A 16,588-nucleotide genomic window follows, 5' to 3' on the forward strand; every position below is an offset into this window, starting at 1 on the left:
TTAACAAAAAAACACCCCCAGCATTTCATTTAAGTTGCTTTTGTTTTTGTTGTCATTCATCAGGGATGCTTTCATTGAAAGAGTTCAGTTTAATGAAGGAGTACATAATGTTTCAAACCTTATGGTATTAGAGAGGTTATTTTTTCACAGTTTAGAACATTTCTTTTGTGTTCTTACAGGAATAGAGAGCTGACAGTTATGGTGAAAAAAGAGGTGAATGTATTGTTGTGATTGTAGTAGGTAGCTTAAGATAAAACAAAAACATCTAGTGAGTCAAAGAGTGTTCTTCTGGCTGTTTAGGTATAGCCAGTTCTAAAATAATCTGTCAGAGCATACGATGACGAGTCCATTACATAATGCCAGAAGTAATGTTGATAAGCTATTTTTGTCAGAGTTGACTTAGCAAGTTTTTCCTATGAGTAGTGTTTTCTAGGAAAAGGTAAACAGCAGAGATAAAGGTATTAAATGATCTTTGTTTTAGATAGATAAATTCTGTCTTCTTGGAATGGTCTGTGTTCTAGTTCATATCCAGTTCTTGAACTTTATAGATGTAGTAGAGAAGCCCCAGAATTGTGCAGGAATCACCCAAAATGTGTGACATCGTGCATCCATCTTAACTAGTCTCTTCTTAATTTGTTTTGACTCAATTCACTTGAATACTAGTGCCTCTGGTGCATTTTCTCCAGCCAGAACTGATCTAACACTGGCTCTAAATTACTGGAGTAAAGAACTTCTAAACAGGTTTGTTTTTTGTTTTCCTTTGCAATAAAACAAACAAAGAGAAAAGAACCCCAGAAGACCATCCTAAATAATCCTTTAATATTTAGCAGGGAAGGTGTTAAATGCTTTGGTTATTAGCTGAACAAAAAGCTAGTTATACCTAAACAGGAAGATAGAGCCTATTGGTGAAGAAGGAGAAAGAATTTTTTAAAAAGTAATTATATTTTTTCACCATTAATGTGGTAGAAGTAGAATTCTGTTTTTATATGGCTAAACTATTAATTTAACAGTAGGGAGGAATGAAAATTGAGTAGTTGAAGGGAAAATAGTTTGTGGTGGGCATACCTCAGGAGCTTCAGTATATTCATCATGTAAGGCATCTGGCTTAGCAGGTGAAAGGAAAATTTTAAAGGAGTGAGATTAATAACACCTAAATTGTGGGGTTTATTCATATCTTAAAGTAGATGGGACTGTCTTCTGTCAATCAGAGCCAGAAAAAGAGAATTCAGTAATTCTGGTATTTCCGAGGAAACGAGATGAGGCAGAAATGCACATTTTTATGCCAAACTATTTCTCTTTGTCTGCTTCTGCCTCCTCACAGAATGGGTCATGTTGGAAAGTACCACAGTGGGTCACCCGGTTCAGCCTCCCTGCTCAAGCAGGGTCATCCTGGAGCGCATTGTGCAGGATTGTGTCCAGATGGTTCTGGAATATCCCCAGTGAGGGAGACTCCACGCCCTCTCTGGGTAATCTGTTCCATGCATGGTCACTGCAGAGTAAAGTTCTTCCTCATGCTGAGGTGGAACTTCCAGTGCATCAGTTTCTGCCCATTGCTCTTGTCCTATTGCTCAGCACTAACATGGAGACCCTGATCCATCCTTTTGGAACCCTTCCTTCAGATACTGATACACACTGATTAGGTCCTGGCTCCCTCAGCCTTTCCTTCTAAGAGAGATACTCCAGTCTCTTAATCTGCATGCTGAATTGGTGCTTACCTGGCAGTGTTACAGAAGAAATTGTTTTGTTTTTTTTAATTGTAGGTGTTCTTAATAGTGTTCTTCTACTGTAATTCATAAATTAATCTTGCATAAGATTTTTCGACGTTGCTTTGATTTTTTTTTTTCTCCTAGTTTGAAGAATTTTGCTTTCCCTGTTTTTACTGCTTATTTTTAGCTGTGTTTCACTAAAGAAAATTGTATCCTCTCCTAAAACGTTTTAAATCTGAATGGTGGTTGAGCATAAAATTCTGTAGGTTGGACTCAGTGATCTCAGAGGTCTTTTCCAACCTAACTGATTCCATGATTCCAAAGACACTGGTTTAACTATATGGAATGATGACCAAAAACTGTTTTCATGGAAAAACATATTTTGTAATTTGAGCTAGTACATGAGTTCTTGATTGCAATTTGCTCTCTGTTTCCTTGCCCCTCCTCTTCCCTGCCAAATCTGTTCTCCCTTCTCTGTATAATATCATTTGTCAAGTTGTAATTGAGAGAAAAATTACACTGCACTGCTCTTTGTTCATTGGCAGCCAATTCATATAGTGACACATTTCCCAGTTTTCCGTCCTTGTTTTTTTCTGGACTGTATGTTTTTCTGTTTTCCTGAGCTTGTTTATTCCTTTATGTTCCTTACAGAAGGACCACGGGGGTAAAGGGGACTGGCTATTTCCCTTCTTCCTATATGCTATTTCTTTGCCAGAATCAGCAGGAACGGAGAAGGTGCTACTATGTGATGTCCTTGTCATGATCCAACTCTTCTGCTGCTGGAGGAGTGAGCACTGCTAGGATTGGACAGTAAAAATTGAAGTGGTGGGAAGGAATGATGACAAGCATATGTCGGCATAAAAAGAGGAGTAAAAAGTTCTTGTGCTTAAAGGTTACACAGCTGGTACCTCTGTGCAGGATACCATTAGAAAATAAGCATCTTGTTTGACTTGCAGGCCTATGTTAATTAAAATATAGGAAAGTTGGAACTCCTGAAACAGTTGGAATTTTATTGGCTGACATGATTATATAAATTACTTAAATATGTTCTTTCTTTCCCAAAGACTGTAAGAATTTAACTTGCTGTGCTCTTGTGAAGATGGTAAATACTGCCCTTGTTCTGCAAATGGAACAGGTCGAGGTCATGGCAGGGCAATAAACTTAACCACGGTCCTTGTTACTGTTTAGAAATTAGCATTAGTATGTGATACTGGAAATGTGTGTTTGTAGCTTTGAAAATAAATATGCCTAAATCAAATTAACTGTTACAAATTTAGGGATCTTGGAGTTAAAATGCAGCCACTAGAAAATTGTGCTGTGTGTTGTCCATTTGGCTTAGGGCATGTGATGGTGTTCAGTGGTCTCTGGCTGCCTTCTTCCAACATCTTTGTAGCAGTGTTTTAGACTCTTGAAGTGATTGCTTTGAGGTTTGAGCTGGGGATGGGCCTTTAATATCCTGCAAAAGCTACTCTGTTTCTTAGTTGTCAGTGGCCTAAAGTAATCCTGACACCAGCAGTGTCACAAAGATCAGCTGCAGAGGTTGTCTTAACGTCCTGAATGAAGTGGGAAAGTCTTGGACATGCACCAGCATCTTTTAATCTGTATAGGTAAATCTTTCTGTATACCAATTCAAGTATTCTGGGAAAGTCCAGGACTAGAAGCAATATATTCTACTTAGTATACGATGTAGCTAGACTTTTTTGGTCACTGGATGAAATAATATATTATTTAGTAATATATTTAGATTAGTTTAACGAGGGCTAAGCTTGAACTATATCTTGTCTTTCTGTTCAGGTCTTACATATATAATTTGTGTGGCAAAAGTCTGTGGAGAGTTGGTTTGGTTTTTTTTTTTTTTTTAATTTTCAGGTGTGTCTGAGAATAAAACCCCCATCTTTCAAGTGAAGTAATTTCTGGAGTGTCATTTATTTTTAATGTTGATGTTTTTTGTAGCTTGAAGATTTTAATTTGGTAGCTATACTTTATTAGGCTTTTTCCATATAAGACTGTGTTTTATATGTTGCTACAAGCACTTTAACTGCTTGGGCAAAACTGTGTTGATGGTACAAAACAGGCTGCAGACTATATCTGACTTGTTTGTAATTTGACAGTCATTTGGCCCTGCTATTGATACTCCCTTCCACAATTAAGGAAGAAATCTAGTGATATAAATAATCCTTAACTGCATTGAAGAAGTTTTGGAAACACGTTAACTGAGTTGGATTGAAGGCAGCATTTCTTACAAACTGCCAATAAAAATCTTGGCTTCCCAGCTGTAAACAGGTTGTGTGAGTTAGTGAATATTTGCAAAGTCTGTGTTGATGAACATTTCTAAGAAAACTTCAGGCAAAAAACTGAAGTCAGCTTAAAGTTAAAATAGTTTATAAAATTGCCTAAGTTAGGTAAGGTAGGAATTAAAAAAAATGTAGTAGGACGTTTATGGAAGCAGTTCAGTCAGAATTTGGGAGGGGCAGGAGAGGAAGGAATGGGACAACAGGAAGCCCAGAAATGAAGCCCAGGGTTGATATGTTTCTGGGAAGAAACCAAGCTACTGGAAAAGTGGATCCAGCTGTGATTCTCAGAATACAATCCTAGGATTATCTTTAAATGCTCTGGAACTTTTTCTTCCTTTGATATATTTGTGACAAAAATGGAGATTTTTTTACCCCTTATTTTCACCAGCTGGAAACCATAGGACTCTTTTTCTACTTCTTCTCTGTTGTTACCCTGTAACTCCTCTGCATACATTTATCAGATGTTTTGGGGTTTTTTGGTAATAAGTGGTAAAAGACAAAACCAGCTGTTGTTTCACTGCTTACTGTGTAGGTTCTGAATAGCATCACTGAAGATGGTCTCTTGAATTCTCTCTGCTGAATGACACTATGGCTAGCAGAGAGGACTTTAAAAGGAGTTCTTTGGTTTGGTTTGTTGTTGGGTTTCTTTTTCAGTAAACTCCATGGCTATGCTTCAGGCCTGAGCTTATGAAGGAGAGCTCATGTACTTTGTAGTCATGATGACTGAACAGCTTTTCAGTCTTGTGTGTATAAGATGTTCCCTTGGGAAGTTTAATTTAGTATTGAGCCACTGCTAACAGGCTTAGCACTGTGGTATCTGAGCAGTCATGGGTCAGTTTTGTTGATAATGCTAATGTGACACTTCACAGATTTTTTTTTAGATTAAAGCTTGATTGCATGTAGATCTGCTAACAAGTCTAGGAAAAAAACAAGTTATTATAAATAGGAGAACTTCTAAGCAGCAATAATAAAAATGTCAGATGAATGAATAGACTTGATTTCTGTATTTGACTCAAATAGACTGTCTTGGCACTCTAATAACTTTTCTTCTTAGAGGTATCAAGTAAAATACCTGTTTGCTACTTTTCCCAGTGATTCTTTAAAAAGCAGCATTAGTTTTCCTGAAATATTTTATTCAAAACACTGTTTATTTTATTAAGACTAAAGCATTTGCAGTAGGTACCACTGGTGTTAGGGTTTTGGGTTTTTTTTTGTTTTCAGACAGTGCATTGAAAAATCAGATAAATGTAATTTGTAAAATATGAAAGGTTAGTAAGTTTGAATCTTGCATACTCTTGAATGTTATGGTGCAGCACTAGCATTGGTGCAGCTGAGTTTTGCTAAAGGTCAGTTCTGAAAAATTCTCTTTTAAGAGGCCTTGAAAAAATGGGATTGTGAGTTAAAAGGTGGCCAAATGCCCTTTTGTGGTGAGAAAACAAGTCATGAGGGTAAAAGGGTCTAAAATGGAGCAGAATTAGAAGATGGTGGGTTTATAGGTAGACATTTTTATTTAATGATGTAGAAAGAATGTACTGCTCTATAGCAAGGGGCAGAACAACTAAAGATTCCAGAAAAATTGGTTTTAGAGAAAGAGGATGGGTTTTACTAGTAGTTTAATCTACTTTCTCAGAGGTATTGTGTTGCACCTGTGCAGTGCCATAAATGTTGTGTCAAGTCAATCCTTGTTACCCAGTGTTTCACAAAGAGCTGTTAAAACAGTTTAAAATGACAAGTGTTCTATGATTTGCAGTTTGTATTACAGATTGGGATGCAAATGTATATGCATTGTATACTGCCTCTAGTGCTTGCAAACTGTAAATTTTGGTATGGCACATGAAGAGATAAGATGGTGGATAGCAGAAAGAGGGTGGCCCGTGGTTCTGTGGACAGGTTGTGATTACAGGCACAATTGTCAGTCTTTGTACGGTGCCTTGGAGTGGATTCTTGATTGCCAGCAACTGGTAATTATTACGGGAAGTCGCTGTGACTCTGCAGGGCTGTATCTACAGGACTTGTTTTGGAACCTATAGACCCTATAAACAGCAGTAATTTTTCTAATGCTGCATTGTGTGTACTCTTATTTTTGCTTTTACATACATTTACAACTTTATGTACATAAGAAAATTTCTGGCTTTTCAGGACAGCTGTTTCTGGTTGTATTGTCAATTACAGCAATTAATAAGTTTTGATTTCTATAATGATTAAGCAATCTTTAGCAAGTACTGTGAATCTTTTATTTAGAGAGCTTAGAACTATTCTGGTAATGAGATTTTGGAAAATTCTTCAAACATTAGACATGAATGTTTATAAGCTACTGAAATTGGTTTGGATTTCTAATTTTATCTTTTGCGTACCCTATTATTAGTTTGTAGCAAAAGTGACAAACATCTCTGATACTCAGTATTTGCATTCCTGTATGTAAGAAATAAGCCAATTCTTGCCCTTGAGAACTTAACCTAAAATATTCTTCTAAATAGCATTTGAGTATTACTTAATATAACCAACACCTGAATGGACATCACCTCAGTGTTATGACTAAAAATAGTCAGTACTTTCTCCATGACACATGTCATAGAAAGAAAACTGTTTGAAGGTTTCAAATACTCCATAGCAGGGAAAACCTGAATTGAAAGCATTTGTGTTGTTGAGGGTTTGTTTGTTTGGGACTTTTTTAGTGTCTTACTATGTTTCATTTTGCTTTCATTTTGCTTTCATTTTATTGGGAAATCTGTGCAAATTGGAAGACTTTGAAAATTTGCAATGCATCTTCAGAAAACCGATTTCTAATTTGTGGAAAATTCTTGAGTGCTGGAAATTGTGTTCACTTCAGAATGGAACCTGGTAATGCCAAGAAGACCTGTTTAATGTTTTGTAAATTTCTTGATAATTACAATGAATTTGATCACTCGGTTTTGGATCATAGTGTTGGTAGGGCCTGTTTTCAAACCATATGATTCATTTTTATTCTTTGTGAGTCCTTGAATAGCACAAACTAAACCAGAACTTGTTAACATGTCTCCATTTATTAGCTGACAGCTGCAAGTTCTGAGTAAGTTATTGTCCTTTAATAAAAAGGATAAAGACAAACTTAGGTTAGTGTTAACTGGTTGAGAATACTAACAATCTCTATATTTCAGATTCTGTTTCTATGCAACAATTCCCCTTCTGCATAGCCTGCTTCTTCCTTTGGTTTGCACATCTTGCCCAGTTCTGCATCTTTGCCTCCTTGATTGTTTTTTGTTCGTGTCAGTTTGTGAAATCAAATCCTCATTTTGGAACTGTCTTTTCTGTTTTGAGATGTGTCATTTTCACAACTCTTCACAATGTTCTTCAGCCTCTTTTGTGGTGGATCCTGAATGACATCTTGCCTGCTTTGTGATTGTTTTTTCAATGGTGCTATTTCTTCTTTCTCTCTTCTTGTTGGGCAGCTGTAAGACGTTTATCTCCTTTCAAACTCCGATTTCCCTTTTTGATTTCCTAATTGGTATTGAACTGTTTATAAGTCTCTTACATGGGAAGAAAGGCTGGTGACAGCATCCACTTACTTAGCCTGTTTCTGTGCAGAGCTGTACACTGAGCTGTATGGCTTTCCTGACTCTGTTCCATCCCCTCATGGTAGAGCCTTTGTGAATTACTGATACTTTCTGAACTGGTACTTGCACTTCCCTGCTCTATGACTTATGTTAAAACTGGTACTAAACTGTTGTGTGCAGTTGAACTGCATAGGCTTTTTTTTTTTTTTTTTCCTCCAGACCTTTTCAGATTAATTTATAATACTTGTGCAACTGTTCCTAAAGCCCTACCCTTTGCAGTTAACACATGACTGAATGCACTGTTGAAATCTAAAAACTTAGGAAAATTGGTAGAGAAAAATGTGCAGGTCCACTTCTTCACTGTTTCTAACCTATTTCTGTGAAAAGGGAATTACTTTGAGCTGCAGTAGAGTCTTTTACATTAAGTAGCATAATACTGTTATATGATGCAGTATAATCTGTTTATGTATCTTTGCTATATTCTTTGCCCTCCATAAATGCCACTTGCAGTGAATTGCTGTCTAAACTACCTTAAATAAAGAAGCCATCTAAAGTTATTTTCTAACTGATAATGATCTTCCATTCTTTCCTTGTTCAAGTTTGTTAACAGTTTGTGGTAAGGGACCTTTGCTAGCTGCATGAGGAAGAAATACATTAATTATATAACATTAATGAATATATATAACCAGTTATATAAATATATTAACAAACATAGTAATTTGTATATTCATCACTTGTTGTCAAAGGATAACATGCTACATTTAATTTCTAGCTAAATTCTTACCTTTCATATTTGTCTAACCCTAATCAGGCACAAGGATCTGTAGCCATTTCTTGCAGAAATTAGGGAAGAGATTTGTTTACTTTGCTTGGGGTTCTGTGACTGCTGTAGCTCCTTTTCTGCTTTTTAGAAAAACCCTCAGCAAAGTGAAGTATTTTTATACTTTCTAGTGCTCACAGCATTGCTGAAGTGTAGTAGTAGGAAACTGATCTAGTGGTTATTGCTTTTTTTCCAGCCTGTAGAATTGAGGCTTTTGGACTTAAATGTCTTCTTGGTACAAGCCAATCCAGAAGTTCAGAAGCTTCTCAGAAGACTGAGCCATCCTTATATTTACTCATTTCTTGTATTTGGAGTATCACAACTCACGTTTTCAAGAGGTTATTTTTGATTCTACAGATATTGATAACCTTTGGGTTTTTAAAGATTACTCAAAAAGAAGTTTAAATTTGCAAGCATGGTAACAAGTCCTATACTTAAGTGACTATGATTTCTGCAATCTACAAAACGTGGTTGAAAAACAATGCAGAGAAAAGAAAGCCTATATTTTATACTCCTCATCAATCCAGTGGCAAGAGTGCTGGACTTGGAAGTATTACAGAGAAAATAATTCTTTGACTGTTAATTTTGGAGGGGTATTGAAATACCAGTTAACTTGGCAGTTTTTACAAGGATTAGTCTATAGAGCTGTTTGCTGAAGCTCCCTAGTTTTCTTTTTTTGGTTTTATAGTTGCTTGAAATGCTGAGAATCAAACTGGCCTGATTAAAAGCAGCTTCATGAGAATATAGATAGCAAATTATATTTCAATGTGGCTTTAGGTCAAGTGAATATCTTCCTGTAGAGTAATTGTTCTGTTCCTATTTATATGTAGGTCAGCCAGTGATGAAGTTGTTATTACTTTGTGTTGGAGTGGAAGTTTGGACTGTTTGGACTGAAGTCTGTTTTTTGGGAAAAAATTCATTTTGTCTTCAAATTGTTGTGGAGAAAGAGAAAAGCTGAAAGAGTTTTAATTACCTATTAAGTATTTTATCTGCAAAAATTGGGTGTTTTGATTGTTTTGGGTAGGTTTGTCTTTCTTCATTTGACAGGCTATGGTATGCTAAATAACAGTTTGGCTATAATATTAATTTCTGGTGGAAACTGTGGAACTCTGTAGTTCCTCCAGGTTCTTGGTGATGCTTGAATATTTTGGCCTAATGTTTTGAATGAAGTTTTGTTCCTTTGTTCTGTGTGTTACTTTACTTTTCCAAATCTGAAGTTGTTCTTTCGCATGAATATGACAAAATTTACTATTTGCATTTGCTTGTATTTTTTGTGTTCATATTCACCAACAAAGGGGGAAAAAAATCCTTCCTACTAATGAAGTGATTAAATTGGAGATCATAAGTGTCTGATATCCAGTGTATATTCATCACTGTCCCAAAAAACAAGATCAGTGTGATATGCTTTAGTTATTTTGTTTCTCTTTAATATCTTGTTAAATGCAAGTTAATGTCATTTCTTTGTTAAGATGTTGACTGTTGACTCTGAAAATCCCAGAACACCTGAGTTACTTGATAAGTCTTCAGTTGCATTTTATGCTTTCTCCCATACTCTTTGGATAAGCTTTTGCACTATATGCTTCCAAAGCTTCTTTGAAATGTTCTCTAAAGCTCTTCAGCTCTATTTTTGTTATGCGTAAAGATTTGTGGTTTGTTTAAGGTTTGTGGGGTTTTTTTTGTATCCTGTCATTCATGTGTCTGTTGTCTTGCAGTCATTTGTATTTTCTATCTTGTTTTGTACTTGGGATTACAAATGTTCTGGACAGTATGGGCTTGGTTTCATTTTTACTAGTGTGGGTTAGTCCATGTAACAGCACAGTCATGGGGGGGATGATTGAGAAACTTTGCTGCAATTGTCTTTAAAGCTGAAAGGGTTAGCTGCCATGGTCCCCTCTTTTAGCTAAGGGAATTGAATAAACTTCAGTTTGAGCTGTAAACCTAGAAAGAAATATTGTAGGTGAAGCTGATATATTGACCTAAGTGGAACAAATAAGTTATTATCTTGCAAAATTTTTTGTGACTTCTTCAGAAGCAGTGGAGGAACAACCTGTTAATCCCAAAGACTTCCCATTAATTGCATCACAACTTTAATTTAATGGTGGCAGAATTTTATTGTTCCCCTAGTAAAGGTTGTGTTGCTTCGGAATGCTTCTGGGAAACTCCTTTCCTTGGCTTTTTGAGAGTTCATTATTCATTTATGCTCTTAAAATTACAGGGTTCTGAGAATTTTTGAGAGTGATGCAAGCTTTAGAAATGTGAGCTTTGAAGTGACTGGATAAGCAGATTGGGTTGTTGCTGCTAGAGTAGCAGCTGGGAACTGCCAAAAATGAAATTGTGAAATGTACCATAGCTCATAAAGTTAACACTTTTGTTCCTGTCACCGGTTTTCTCTCAGGTTTTATTTACAGATTGCAGTGTTTTTGCAGGTTTTTACAATGAGAGCTCTTTTTGTTTTCTGTGGTTTTTCATACATAGGGGATTTTGCTTTTCTCCTTCAAATAACAAGATTAATTTGTTAGTTTTCTAAATGTGGCACAATCTGTTCTCTGCCTTACCTAGTTTTAAAAACTCACTATGTTTGTTTTTAGCACTGTTTATTATCTGTCTGTCTGACATGCTGCAAGCTCTGTTAGGGAGAGCATAAAATTCAACAGAAAATGTGAATAGTCTCACATATTACAGATGGAACAATTGAGTTAAGTTTATAGTAATCTAGTTATCCTTTAGGTTTTTATTATGTCTACATCAAACTTGTGTGAGATGATTTGGGGAAGTATGTACATACCTAGTAAATGATATTATCAGTGTACATTCTGACCTCATTACTTCTTTTTTCTCTAAATTCAGGAAAAGGACTTTGCGGTCAAACTGCTTTTATCTTTGGTCATTCTTCTTAAGCAATTTAACAAACTGCTCTTCGTTGTTTCTGCTGGGTCTGTATGTCTCATTCTGTCTTGGGTGACTTTTTTTTTTTCTGGGAGACGCTGCAGGTGAGTAATTAGTGTTTGTGCCTGCATGTACAGATCCATGATTAAACCAAGTACTTAATCATACCTTCAAGATCATGCAAGTCTAGATTTTTGCTGGAAGATGAGCAAGTGTAACTGAGTTCAGATAGGGAATACTATGGGATTGATGTATATGGATATATATATATAATCATACTGTACCTGCTGTAAGTGGACAGACTTTATAGATTGCTTTTCAGTCCTGATCACTTGAAATTCAAAAGACTAAAATTTAAAATAAGTGTTTTTGTCCCATTTGAACAGATGCACTTTTTATTAATGAAGCCAAATGGTGTTATTAAAGGCTGAATCCTCCTATAAATTACACTCTTGATTCCTTTAGTTTTTCTGTCTGGTAGAGGCTTTGGCAACAGGAGCCATCTCTAGTTTCGGGTTTGCTTTGTGCTTCACTGGTTTAGGGCTTCCCTGTGATATCCTAGAATAGTTACTTGACTGTGATGGCCTTAAGCCATTAATATCTCACATTGGAGGAGACCCGTGGACAGTGAAGGATTTAAATAAAGCATAGCATAAGTTACTGGCCAACTGCCAGCCAGGGGACAAGTGGATTCCCTTAAAATGACTGATGAAGCTTGAGCAGAGACATGACTGGATTAGATAGTGACTAAGGAGTAAACTGTGGGCTTTTCCTAAGACTTGGACAGTCTTTCTTACCTCCTATATCCAGAAAGGGGATGTAGTAGAACCTGACATGTATGCAAGAGGGGAGAGTCTTCTAAGGAAGCATGATTTACTTCATTATGAGCAAATTGAGTAAATGTATCCAAAATAAGTTTGTTTGTTTGTTTTGTTTTTTTTTTATAAGACTCTCCTTTCTTTTTTTTAATGTGGCAAAGGGAATTATAACACTTGGCATACTTGAAAGAAGCAATGCCAGAGTGCTGTAACAGCTTTAACCTGACTTGATCTCTGCTGTAATCCCAAATCCACCAATCCCCTTTGCCTTGGTTCATTATCTCTGATGTCTGCAATTTAAATATGTTGAAGAATTAGGTATTAATATTTTTTTGCGTTCCTTCAGTACTGAAGGTCACAGAGTATTTTCTTTAGAGGCAGGATTAAAAGTTTAGGCTGCTTTGGGGGTAACATATATAAAACTTGCAATCTTCTTCTTTCAAAGGTAAGTTAAAATAAGCTGTGTTTGGTTTTGTGGTTTTATGATTTTTTTTTCCCCCTGAAGTGCCCTCTTTTCTCTATATAAAATGCTTACAGCCTTCCTTGATGTTTGCTGTTGATTAGCATTCAGGTGAGGTACTGAGTTAGAATAGTTAACAGCAGCTGTATGACCTATCTTTTGTACTTTTATGGTTTCACTTTTAAGATCATACATAAAAACTGAGCACTGATACAAGTTCAGTTTATCAGATTTCTGGTAAACTTTACAAGAAATGTAACTCAAAGTGTCCACAAAAAGTTACTATAAAATTTCAAGGTCTGATGATTGACAGATGTAGGGGAGAACATAGTTTTGCTGTAGTGTCGAAATGGAAGTTCTATCCAACACCAAGGTGGAATGGAAGAGTACGTTGGCTGGCTTACATCACTGGATTTAAACTGCTGAGTGGAATTGTAACAGAGATGCTAGGGAGCTGTGGATGTAGTGTGCTAGATCATTGCAGCCTCTTGGAAATTGTGCCTGACAGAAAATGGAAAATTCCTCTTCCTATTCAAAGGAAACCTTAAATTGATTGGACAGCAATGTGTGAACTAAATGTAATTGTAAGATTTCTTTTTAATCCCAGATGAAATGTGTATGCTTTTCCAGCTCTTCTAGATTATTTTTTTCAAAGAGAAAAGATTATTAGACTTCTAAAGCTTTTGATACTTTGTTTATTACATTATCTGAGCCATTAAAAATGTGCTTCTTGGTCTTTCAACTTCTGTACAACCAACTTTGGAATAATACTTGTATTTGTGTTTATATCCCCTTTATCCCTGTATTCTTAGGGAACTGTTAACAGCTCAAAGGAAGGTATTGAGGTAAAAATAATCAAAGAATTATTAAGGTTGGAAAAGAACTCCAAGATCATCAAGTCCAATTTGAGTGATTACTATCATGCCCACTAAACTGGAAAAGAGGCATGTCAACTTATTTTTTTTAACACTTCCTGAGTTGGTGACTCCACCACAGCCCCAGGCAGCCTGTTCCAATATTTAACCACTTTTGGTGAAGAAATTTTTCCGACATGAACCACCTTGGTGCAACTTGAGGTGGTTTCCCTTCTCCTTTTCATAGCAGAGCCTGAACCCCACCCTGGCTACAGCCTCCTTTCAGGGAGTTGTAGTGAGATAAAGTCCCCTCTGAATCCCCTTTTTCCTCTGCTAAATATCCCCAGCTCCCTCAGCTGCTTCTCATGGGACTTACGTTCCAAACCTTCTCTGAACTTGCTCCAGCACCTCAATGTAGTTTTTGAAATGAGGGGCCCAGAACTGGATAGAGGTTTTGAGGTGTCACCAGTGCCAAGCACAGGGGAAGAATGTCATTCCTGGTCCTGCTGGCCACACTATTCCTGATGCTGCCAGGATGTCCTTGGCCTTCTTGGCCACCTGGGCACACACTGGCTTGTGTTCAGCTGCTGTCAGTCAACACCACTGTGTCATTTTCCTTTGGGTCACTTTCCAGCTACTTTTCCCACAGCCTGTGGTGCTGTCTGGGATTGTGACCCAAGGACAGGACCCCACTTCACCTTGTTGAACTCATACCATTGGCCTTGACCCATTGATCCAACCTGTCCAGATCCCTCTTGCAGAGTCTTCCTACCCTCCAGCAGAACAAAACTCCCATAGTGTCATCTGCAGAATGACTAAGAGCACCCTGGATCCTCCTGTCCAGATCATTGATAGAGTATTAAATATGACCTGCCCCAAAACTGAGCCCTGGGGAGCTGGTGACAGGCCTCCAGCTGAGCACAGCTCCATTCACCACCACTCTTGGCTTGGCCATCCAGGGAGTTTTTTTACCCAATGGACTCCTGGCCCATCTGAGCCATGTGGAGACAGTTCCTCCAAGAGGATGCTGTGGGAGACAAATGTCAAAGGCTTTCCTAAAGTGCAGGTAAATTACATCCACAGCCTTTCCTTCATCTGCTAAGTGGGACACTGCCATAGAAGGAGTTGACGTTGGCCAAGCAGGGCCTGCCTTGCATGAACCCAGGCTTACTGGGACTGATAGATGCACTAATTGCTCTGGTTGTTATGCATGCAGTGTGTGATTGCACCCAGGATAACCTAAATACCAACATTTAAGGTCAGTTCATAAATTTCATAGTTTGCTTTTGCAGCTATGTCTTCAGGGGTCCAGGAGAAAATAATTATAATGTATTACTACAATATGCATCTTGTTGCTGGTTGATTAAAGAATTAAATAAACAAGTGGTGGATATTCTTCCATAAAAATACTGTTCATTCTTTTGCATATAGACCATTGGAGGATTTATTTGGTAAGGAAATACCAAAACAGATTTCTTTCATTACTTGTGTCATCCTGTGAATTCAATATATATTGCTGGTTCTAGCTGTTAAGAGTTGTATTCATAATAAGAGTTACTGATTTTAATGGCAAGTTTTACTTGAAGAAGCGTAGATAATTATAACTCTTACCTACCAGTGAAATGCCTGAGTCCTTCACTGTCACACTTGTGGTCTGTGCTACTTACCTGGTAACATTATGGCTGCTTCTCTGTTATCTTATCTTTTTTTTTACTTTAATCCTTGACTTTCCTGTATAACCTATAAGAATTTGCTGCTCATTTGTGTCCTCTTTAATTCCTTCTGTTTCACATGTGGATGACTTGGAGGCTTGTCGTCCTGAAAACTCAGTTTTTTGATCTTGACATAGTTTCTAAAGACTTTCCCAAGACAGTAACTGTAAACATAGATATGTATACATTATTTCTGATACACATCTTTCAATGGACATCTCTCACAGCCAGTGTGGTTAGGAAAGTGTTATCCTGACTATCCAATCCCTGGCCATGGTCAGAAACCTATAAATTCTGAGAGAAATAATAATGTTTTCTTCTTCCTTCACCACACCTTGAGAGCTGTGTCCGTGTGACTCATTTTGTGTCCAGCAGCAACAAAGGCTCCCACCATAGGGTAGCAAGGTGCCCAGATTTGACAGTCCAGTGCCAGAAAATATATTGGATTTTTGGATAGCCAAGGTAATGGTCATGGAAATGGATAGCCATGAAAATGTCATGGACTTTGGTTACAACAGTGAACAGAACGAACATAAACAGAGCTGAGGTGGTGAAAATTGTGGTGTAGTCATGAAGGCTCAATAAATTGTCATTTGAGCTGAATTCAGCTTGGAAGTTGTGGATCTTAAATTGTTGTCATATTGTCCTAGCTTCAGGATAGACTGGATTTGTTGTTGACCTGAAAACATAATGCATGATTGGTGACTGTGGACTAGCTTACTGCTAGGAGATATTTAATTTTTGAACTTACTGAATGTGAGGTGGGTGTCCCCTCACATGAATTTTTATGTATTTCTTTAATTCCTTCTTTAGCACATGATCTTAGAAAACAGGCTGAGAATGTGGGCTCAGCAGTGAAACTGTCACTGCTCTCAGGGTGAACTTCCACAAACCTTCCTATTCAATGTCTTCTAATTTCTTGGCTTCACTTAATTTTGCATCACAAAATCTACCTCAACGTTAGTACCAGTGTAAGCACCTCAGAGATAGATTTCTTTTCTTTGAGTAGAAGTCTTGTGTTAGAGAACTGCTAATTGGAGGAGGAAGGATTTAGGAGAGTTGCACTCTCTCTGCCTGGAATACTTTTAAGCAAAGCCAAGTACTTAGTAGTTGCTGTGCATAAAACAATACAGAAGTCACCAACGTTTTAAATGTTACTTGCTAAATTTTGTCAGCTAGTTCACACTATTACCAGTTCTTCAGTTAAGTTTTGTTTTCAGGTAATTATGTTTGGATATTCAAATTTTAGGCAGATTTATTTACTGCCTGCAATAAAAAGCCTAAAAGGTGACTTAATTACTCCCAAGTCAAAACACAGATGCCAAATTCCATGGTGATCTTATCTATAACATTTCCTTTACAAGTTTCCTTTTTCTGTATATAAATTGAATATTTCTGTTAAATAGAAGATAATCAGTGACATACTTTTCTTGATTCATAGACTCCTCTTGGACTGATACAGCATTCCTGTGTTGAGTAGTTTGTTCAAGGGTTTTTGAATTTTT

At 37.0% G+C, this 16,588-nt stretch overlaps 1 protein-coding gene across 1 annotated transcript in view; it reads left to right on the forward strand.

Moving 5' to 3' along the window:
- The window catches only part of PPP3R1 (protein phosphatase 3 regulatory subunit B, alpha), a 39,141-nt gene that overhangs the window by 2,085 nt on the left and 20,468 nt on the right, over positions 1 to 16,588 (forward strand). The window lies entirely within an intron of this gene.

This window comes from Pseudopodoces humilis, chromosome 3 (assembly GCF_049639895.1).
Source record: "Pseudopodoces humilis isolate 2021_Gansu_Grassland_sample_001 chromosome 3, ASM4963989v1, whole genome shotgun sequence".
NCBI classification, from domain to species: domain Eukaryota; kingdom Metazoa; phylum Chordata; class Aves; order Passeriformes; family Paridae; genus Pseudopodoces; species Pseudopodoces humilis.